General features: G+C 37.3%; 1 pseudogene; it reads right to left on the reverse strand.

Annotated features, from left to right (window-relative positions):
• Positions 1-10,509, reverse strand: part of LOC121417695 — a 54,876-nt pseudogene extending 44,367 nt beyond the window's left edge.

A 10,509-nucleotide genomic window follows, 5' to 3' on the forward strand; every position in this document is an offset into this window, starting at 1 on the left:
ACAAAAGCATCTTTAGCACTTCATTGTGATTTGACTTGCATTTATAAAGATTTTTTTGCGTTGTATCATATCCTTAGTAAAAAATATTAACACCAATGACTGCTTCAAGAAAAGAAAACAAAGTAGATACATTCTGAGGAAAGAACTGAAATATGAACAAGTTACGTGCAAAACAAAGAGATTTCAAAATAGTGCAATACTTTTTACGAATAATCTTTTAAATTCACAACGTATTAATTTCATTCTCAATTTGTCTGTGCCAAATCTTTTACCAGTCTTTTACCTTTACTCTTACTTTACCTCATTATTTTAATGTTATCTATGCTTTTTTCTTAAGATGTTTTTTATTAATGTGCTGAATTTTAGGAATGGTAATTTTTAATCAATATTATAAACAATTTTGATTAATGAATTAATTTGATTTTTAGAATTTATCATGCAATTTATTTTCCTCATAATGTCTGTATGTATATAACGGTATCATGCTATAATTATTACTTGTATACTGTCTTTTAACTTGAAATGTACTATGTTGGACAATTATTGTATTTGTAAGCATGCTAAAATTTCAGCCATTGGGCTGCCGCCATGCATGCAATTGAACTTGACAAATGAATACCATAATTGACTTGAATAGACCAGTTCGTAGTTACTTATGGACAATTTTGGTCAAATGACCTTTCATTTCTTTCATTATGATAGGAAGATTTCAAAGCACGATATTACGTAAGCTTGCCTTACATAGCAGGATGAAGAAATTGAATAGACCAGGTGACTAGAATAGCAAACCAATGAACACTTTATGAAGGTATTTGCTGCATTCCTACTTTGAATGCATGTTGCACAATGTACTTAGCAAACCGTGAAATACCAGTCGTTCGTGGACGCATTGCTGTTTTTTGTAGATGTATATGAAAACTACAAATCAAAAGAATATATGAATAATTAAGACATCAAAGTTGATGCTTATTTCATTAGATTTTAAACCACCATATCACGTTAGTACAAATGACCTTCGTCTGATCATGCGTAGAATCTTTTGATCATGCGCAGAAAGAAACTACGAACTGGCTTATTGAGAAGAGCGGCCGGGCAGATTGTGAAAACGGTCTGTAATACCTGCGTTACCGGAATAACCCCTGACGGTCAGGATGAAGAGCAATGTTTCATTGCCAATGTGAAAGAAGCCGTAATTTGCATATCGAGTATTCCCTTCGAAGTCTGCCAGATCGACCCGCAGTTCGTAATTCCGCTGACTCGACAGTCGATGAATCAGATCGTTGCCTAGCCAGTGCTCGGACCCGATACTTCCGAAACCGATCTTATAGTCCAACCAGTTCCGATTAAAATCCTCGGAACCATCTCTTCTACGTTGGAAGACCTTTTTGTTTCGGAATGAAAGACAATCATCAAAATTTACATAATATTATACACATCAAAATAATGACGGCCCTATAAAAGTAATAAATAATAATAATCTGCTGTTACAGAGCGCTTAATACATCGGAACGACGTGTCTAGGCGCTTTACAGATATATTATTACCCCGGTCATCGGATTCAATCAGTCATTGCCGCACACAACGTGTGTACATCCTCCACTCCCTTGGGAGTATTCCAGTCAGTCGCCGGTGATGCGCACATAGTACTGGGCAAGCTACAATGACTTTCACATCCTACCGGGTACCCTTTTAGCACCTGGGTCGAAAGTGACAATGTTTGGACTAACGCCTTGCCAAAGTACGCCAGACCGTGGTGGGATTCGAACACCCGGCCCTCTGTTTACAGGGCGAGAGTCAGAACCACTACACCACGGCTCCTCTACATACAAAAAAGAATTTGTTTATTTCATAGTTCAGTGTTTCATGCAGGCCTATCGCAGTTCCATCAAATAATTATAGGCTATGCTAACCTCTAAAACAAAATAAACCCTAATCCCAATTATTGACATTGTTCTGAACCAAACTTTATATAGCAATCCTAAATCCAACCCAATATACCCCCTTAGATATCAAGAGCTGAGCAAATGACGTCGAGGAAAATGTTGTGTCACCGGTATAGGTATTCCACTTACCGTCCAACCGCCCCCATCAGTCTCCATGTCACAGTACACATTGGTATACTTCCCAAGGTATATGGCATAGACACCGCTGACGTTCGCCCCACTTCCCTGGATGTCCGCGCAGTCGACAGGTTGGCCAGGTGATGGACTTGTTTTCTCATCTTGAAAAGAGTAAGTTAAAAGATATCCAAACATAGCTGCTCAAAATAATGCTTTTAAAAGCATACAAAATGGAATGAAATCGCAATCATTAACCATGTGATACTGAATGAGACACCAACTGAGAATCATTTCATTCGTCCCGAATAATGTTCTTTTCCCAAAGGAAGCACGTAATCAAAATTTTCAATCAGTGTTGCCAGGTCTGAGCTGAAGAAAATCCGAAAAGGCACTCGAAAAATCCCCCAAATTGGACCCCAAATCCCCATTTTTTTTCTAATCACAATAAATTCTGAAAAAGTGAGGATATTTACATGATGGTTATTGCCCAAAACTAGTTAATACGTGTTCGTTTGTTCACATCATACACAGCAGATTTTTTTTTAATCTTTTTTATTTTTTTATTTCTAAGGTTTCGATGCAAAGTAGATTGGCAACACATACTTCCATTGTATCGTACGACCAGTTAAGTTCATACATCGGTTGAATTGGGCTGGTGTACATTCTATGATCGTACAGTAGATCGTATGCCCGTATATTAGCATGTATTACTGAAAATTGCGAATCTTAGTCATGCTAGCGCTTTTCATCAAACCTTCAAAAATCCCCTAAAATGCATGAAAAATCCCTAAATTTATTTGAATCCCCAAATAATTTTTCAATCCACAAAAGCTTCTCAAAATCCCTAAATTTGGAAATCCCCAAATGGCAACACCTTTTTTTTGCAATGAGGATCAAGGAGAACGCAAGGGCTCCCTCACTTTGAAGTCAGGGCGGTTTATCCACTTTTAATTCCGTGGGTTTGTCTAGATTTTATGTATGTGATCTTTAATATTTTGCTGACATAAGACATCATGGACACACTGTAAAAACTGCGTTGTTAAAACTGACACCAATTGGTGTTAATAGAGGACCACACCCTGTGGTGTTAAAATTACACCCTAGAGATTAAACATAACACCAAAGAGTGTAAATGTAACAAAAGGTGCTGTAATAACACCTATAGGTGTAAAACTAACATCACCAATTTAACACCGGTGTAAAATAATTGGTGTGGTCCTCTATGTACACCGGTTAACACCACAGTTTTTGCTGTGCATGAATGTGAGAAGGTGGAGACTTGACATGACGCTATTCAGACTGCTGTTTCGTTGCCGCTTTCAAGAATAAAACTGCTGTTCATTTCTCCTCTGTGCTGGCAAGAGAAGATTACAAGTTTCAAGTATGTGATGCTTTTACATATTAAGATTGTCTACACTGCAAAAACTCCGAAATTGATTTAACACCAGCCAGGAATCTATATATGTCCACACCAGAGAAGTGTTAAACAACACCAGTTTCATTTTGGTCTAACACCAGAAAGGTGTTTTATACACCAATTAGTTTTATAACAGTATCGGTTTGATTCCAAATTGGTGATGTTTCAATACTTCTCTGATGTCCGGGCTGGTGTTACATCAACACCGGAGTTTTTGCAGTGTATGAAGACAGCAATAGGCCCGGTAGAAAAGCATCCCTAGTAGTATCACCCTTTTGGCTGTAATCGTGCACACCAAAGTGAAACAAGGATGTGGAAACGCACCTGCCTGTAAGTTTGCACCCCAATGGTCCGACTGTGCACCTTTTATGTAGCTGAATAACTATGTCAAAAAGGGGTTAAATTGTGCATCTTTTATAATTATACATATTCAGACCCGTTTTGTGCTGGGATGATGCCAACTCCTATATGTTCAAGTTTTTACCCTTATTTATAAGTGTGTACCTCCTTGGCTACAAACGGGCAAGCATGCATGAGGGTTGATTTAGGAATCGTGCAAGAAATAGTTCCCTTTTCTTCGAGAGGTTTTGGCAGGAATTATTGTCAATAAAGCCGGGTTGTACTCGTGATTTTCTCGGCAATTATTGCGCAGATAAAAAGGGGCTAATAAAATATTCTTTTCCTTAGTAGTCACGCAAAGTTCCTTCATACAACCATTCGTACTCCGTAGATTGATATGTAACCAGGCTAATGTTCAATTAGTGTTTTTAATTACTCTCCAAAGACCTGCTTTGGGCAATTGACATTTCTGGGGGTACAGTTTAAAAAAATGTGAATAAATTTTATCTTCACAACACTCTTAAAAGGTCTTTAAAAAAGATATTTTTGCAATATTTTGTAAATTTTATGCCATGTTGAGTTTAAGTAGCCCATTATGCGGTCAAAAATACCCATCAAAATATTACCTTTTACACAAAAGACCATTAACAATGGGCCGTAAATATTATATATATATATATATATATATATATATATATACAGAGCGTCCCACGAAAAATGTCCCTTTGACATAGGGCTGAATTTATTCCAAAATGTGGTAGTATTTTCAATCAAATGTATATGAGTAGAAAACTTTTTTTTCTTCAAAATATAACTTCAATGAATATTTCATTGGTCTGGCTTGAGCAATTTTGAATACTCACCCCGTTACGCAACAGTGGTCCATTTTAGGCCATTCCAACTTGCAAAACTACATGGACTGTATTTCTATATTTTCTTTAGAATTTTAGCCCCTTCTTTACCATTCGGGATCTGAGCAGGGATATTTCCCTGATCAATCCAGGCTCATCAAATCATAAGATTGAGCATGTGCAGAAGGGTAATTATCATAGAAATGAAGTTTTTTATTATTATTTTTGATAGGGATCAGTGCACCAACTTGAAAGAAATTATAAATGATGGATAAGTACAATAAGCTGAACAATGAAGAGCAGCTAGACTACCAGTGTATCACACTTTGCAAAAGCGAACATTAGTTGTGGAGATTTTAATTTCATTCAAAAAGGTACAGTGAATTGATTTGAGCCCATTAAATTAATGATAAAAGAGGAATGAAATCGAGAATGCATTATTGTTGGAATTATGCATGAAACACATTTTGTCCTTATGATTGTGCATCTCCAGTAGACCAGTTCGTAGTTACTTCATGGGCAATTTTGGTCAAATTACCTTTCATTTCTTTCATCATGATAGGCAGATTTCAAAGCAAGATATTACGTAAGCTTGCCTTACATAGCAGGATGAAGAAATTGAATAGACCAGGTGACTAGAATAGCACACCAATGAACACTTAATGAAGGTATTTGTTGCATTCCTACTTTGAATGCATATCTTAGCATGTTGCACAATGTACTTGACAAACTGTGAAATACCAGTCGTTCGTGGAAGCATTGTTGTTTTTTGTGGATGTAAATGAAAGCGACAATTCGAAAGAATCTATGAATAGTCAAGACATCAATGTTGGTGCTTATCTCATTAGATTTTAAAGCACCTATCACTTTAGTACAAATGACCTTCTTCTGATCATGCGTAGAATACTTTGATCATGCGCAGAAAGGAACTACGAACTGGCTTATTATCAAACTTGAAAAGAATTGCAGTTACTGTTGTTGTTGCCCTTCTTAACATGCGCAAGGTTGTGATTTCATGAATCTGGTTAGACCATGGAGATTTCCACGTTTGTGTGTGTGTACGTGCGTGTATGTGCGTACGTGCGTGTATGTGCGTGTGTATTCTTCTGCAATATAGCACCTGAAGTCTGGGACATCTTCCGCAAAGTTATTCATGTACCAATAGCGATTTGGGGGATTTTTCGCAAATGTAGATTCTGCAACGTTGTATATCTATTGTGGACCGGGGAGCGTTTCATGAAAAGATTTTATCCGACAAGTCTTGTTTTATCCGACAATTACCATAACAACAGTACCTGTCAGCCAATCAGAATCAGGGAAAGTTATCAGATCTGACACCTTGTCGGACAAAATATGTTGATGAAACGCTCCCCGGGACAACAGACCGTCCTAAGATTGGGACCGGACGAAAAATTGTCAATAGTTCAGGACGGCACTGTTGTTTTCATCCATCTGTTTTCGACTAAAGCTAAACGGACTGGCCAATAAAGATCAATGTTACAGGCGCATTTTGTTTAAAATACTGACCACGAACCAATCGGTGTGGTTCTTTCATATTTGCAACTCATCGCAAACCTTTGTGCTACGGAGCCTAGTTTTCGACTCAGCCTGCTTCCGACAATAGATTCTCTGCGTTTCAGAAGGCACCAACGTAGTGCTTGCGAAAACTCCCTATTGACAACAATTTTCTTACCGGTTTCACAATATTTTCGTTGAACAGGTATAGACTTATTTCCAGGCTTTCCAAAAGACCGTGTGCCATCGACATGGTATTTGACCCTCTGATGTATTATCTTCCCGTCCTGAACGACTGGTTGACAACTATCTTGATTTTCTTGTCCAGCAGATGCCCAACCTAGAGGATAGGTTTCAAACAAAACTTGCAATCAATTATTAGCCAAATCGAAAACTGTCGAGCCATTCTAACACTTATGTAGCGCTTATCATATCTTCATCAGTGGAGCGTTTCATGAAAGAGCTTGGAGGACGTTTTATCCGGCACGTCCGTTTTACCCGACAGTTACCATGGTAACATGGACTCTCAGCCAATCCTATTCAAGGAAAGTTGTCAGATCTGAAAACTCGCCGGACAAAGATATTGATGAAACGCCCCTCAGAAGTATTTAAGCGCTCTGGAATGGCATTTAGTCAAGCAATTACAATGTATGATCAAATAATTAAAAAGGAGAATATAAGAGTTAAAAAATATTTTGATGATACATAATTTGCTTAGGGTTTATAAGTTTATCACACCAGGGGCCTGTTGCAGGAAGAGTTGCAATCGATCGCAACTCTAAAAATCATGCGCAACTTGATTTTCAACCAATCAACAGCGCGCATTTGGGACTTGCGATTGATTTTTTAGCTTGCGTTTAAACGCAACTCTTTCTGCAACGAGCCCCAGGAGTTAAGATACGTGATCCCTTTCAAGAAGATTAAATTGTCAGTGTTGTGAGTGCATGATGTTTTCCTTTTGATTTTATCAAATCAGCCCGAATTCACAAAGGTGCTATTTAAAACAAACGGTTGAGTCCATGGTTTACAAATGTATGCTGATTACCTGTATAAATTATGCTTATCTTACCGCGTATATATAAAAAAAATGTCCAATGCTAATGCGCGCTTTTGTCACAGTGCACTGTCCACTGTTTTGAATTAACGAGTTCACTCTTCAAACAGTGGACTCATGAATAAACAGCATTGTATAACTATCGTAACAGGCGTCAGATTTTCACAGGGAAGTCACCGTTTAAAGATCTAACGGCCTTTACCATGTTTACGCTTTTATAGTATATGTATGTTAGATGATACTTGATTATTATTCACGTTATTGAAAAAATATATTGACCATTTGCCATAACTAAAGACATGTTTCGAATTTGTGAGGAAACTATGGTATAACATGTCACAATATTGACCAATTTAAACAATATGATAAGATATTAATTTAAATAACAATTACATTTATTTACATTTATTTAGCGCTTATTACATTGTTTCTCTGAGCGCTTTACTTGTACATATCACCCCGGTCACCGGGTCCTGGCATTTACCCGCAAACAATATATACATTTTCTCCACTCCCTGGGGAGTATTCCAACAAGAGTTCATAGATTCATTTGCTAGGTATACTACATAGGCTTCCGCATCATACCGGGTACCCGTTTATGACATCTGGGTAGAAAGTGGCAAAGTATGGATTAACGGCTTGCCAAAGGACGCTAGGCCGAGGTGGGATTCAAACACATGACCCTCTGATTTCAACGCGAGAGTCAGAACCGCTTCTCCATGACGCTTCATATGTGTTCATAAAATGGTCTAGCTAGAAGATAAACTATTTTAAACTATGAAATAAAGACGGGAAAATGGTCTTACTAGATCAAAGGTTTTAACATTTTTTATGTGTAGCATGAGTGAATACAGTCATGAGCTGTGGTTAAACAGTCTATCTGCACAAAAATCTTATCTATTTTATAGTTAAAACCTCAAATAAGCACAGGATTCTTCAGTTGTTAGTGTTTTATATCCTTCATCTTGCCCTATTGCTGGAACTACATTACAGGCCCAGCCTCTACCCGTCTCATAAGGAAGCTCAAACCTCTAAACTTTTAAGTCATTTGTCTCAGAAAAGCGATTTTCGAGACCGTCTCGAGACCGTTTTACCATCAGCTGACGGTCGACAGATGGCAAAACGGTCCAATTCAAGGATATGCCATTTTACCATGTGACAGCAATGATTGCAAAATCCCAATTAAGAAAGTTAAAGCTAATATATGTAAAAAAAAAAAAAACTCCAAATGGGGATATCGACAATTTTTCCAGTTACATAATTTTAAATCTACATAATCTCTTCGTTCTACAGCCACTCCTTCTTATGTTATTCCAAATCCAGAAAAAAGGGCCGCTTTCATCTCTTGCCCTCCGCCTTTGGAACAACCCCTCCTCCCCATCTCTCCGGAACCTCGCTTTTCTTTACCTCTTCAAAAAACATTCCAAAGCACGCTTATATAACCTTCACCATATAACCATTAACCTCTCATGCCATCAACAGCGCTTTGTACCCTCTTGAAAAATCGCTATATAAATCCAATTACTATATTATTACCATTAATATGCGACGGTCAAAAGAAGGAATTCAGGGAACATACATGAAATCTCATAACTCACCCTTGTTAAAATAAATGACTATCAGGACAAATCCGAAAATTCGTCTCACTCTATGACCAGCCATTGGATAAGAACATAAGAGGTGTAAGGGTCGGCGTGTCGCAGCGTCAGATAATGAAGAACAACTTTTCACTAAAAGAACCATCTCCGGTAAATGTACATTTCATTACTCTGAACAGATGCGCACGTGCATTGATCTACATGTAGTAGGCATAAAACGCATCGTTTATTGCTGACGTTACCATTTTCCAAAACGGTAACTTGTTTTATCACCATGTTTAATGTTTTTCCCTTCATTAAAGGGAAATGAAGTCTGTGGAACAAGGAGGCTTGTGTCGAAACAGAAAAATCAAAGAATAAGAACAAAGAAAGTTTAAGAAAAATCGGACAAACAATGAGAAAGTTTTGAGCATTTGAATATTGCAATCACTAATGCTATCCTCCCATTGGCAATGCGACAAAGATGTGTGATGTCACATGTGAACAACTTTTCCTTTGATGGACTATGAAATACCCTCAAAATGTCTCTTTTTGCTTTTTCTTATGGTGACACAAACTCTTTATCCATGATGTATTCTTTAAAAATCTGTATTACATGCCCTTCTATAGAAAGAACACATGATCTACTGATAGATGTGATCAAAGAGGCAATTTGAGTGAAATATGTACTAAAGTAATGGGAAGAGTTGTTCACATGTGACATCACACATCTTTGTCGCATTGTCAATTTGATGATCTCCATAGCATTAGTGATCGCAATGTTCAAATGCTCATAACTTTCTCATTATTTGTCCGATTTTTCTCAAACTTTCGATGATCTGTTTCTTTTTTATTTTTCTGTTTTTACACAAGCTATCTTGTTCCAAAGGTTTCATTCTCCTTTAATTTTCAAGAAGGCTGGGAAACTGAGAGTGAGAGTGAAGGCGCCTGACTAAAGCGTTGAGACATATGGTTTGTGTATAATAGTGTGTAAGTGGGCGACGGTGTCTGTCTGAGCTACGCTCTTGAACATTGGTTTGTGGCTGTCCTTACACTGTGTGAAGATGCAAGGATGTGTGTCTGCGCGCTTGTGCATGTTCGGATGTGTGTGGGTGTATGCGTGCAAGCATCCTTCCGTGTATTCATGTATGTATACCTTGTGAGTAAATTTTAAAAAAATGACACCTCACAAATCAAATGACATCTTATAAATCCAAAATATGTCATGAATGCACAATTATTAGCCGATATAAAATTATGACTGGAAAGAGAACTTCTCTCAAATAATTTAATACCATTTTTATTTGGTATGTCTTCCTGCTCAGACAACCAGTAGGTATTCTTCGCCTTGATGTATGTTTTGATTTGCGCCAAAGTAAGGCATGGCTGCAATAAATGAATCCAGATACCAAAGATGTCAATAACCCTACATGAGTTAGTAAACAATATTTTTGTGAATCCAGGCTTTTTTTCATTTGAGAATTGATACAAAAAAGTGTGTATTAAACAATAATAATGTAAATTTTTGAAAAGGTGTTTTGAAATAGATTTTATTATTTTTAGTATTATGACATCATTGACATCTGGATTCATTCATTACAGACATGCATTACTTTCAAATTAATTTGCATTGATTCAAATTTACATTACTGCAAAGAATACCTCGCGATCATCCAAGCGTTAAGACATACCACAT

This window comes from Lytechinus variegatus, chromosome 6 (assembly GCF_018143015.1).
Source record: "Lytechinus variegatus isolate NC3 chromosome 6, Lvar_3.0, whole genome shotgun sequence".
NCBI classification, from domain to species: Eukaryota; Metazoa; Echinodermata; class Echinoidea; order Temnopleuroida; family Toxopneustidae; genus Lytechinus; species Lytechinus variegatus.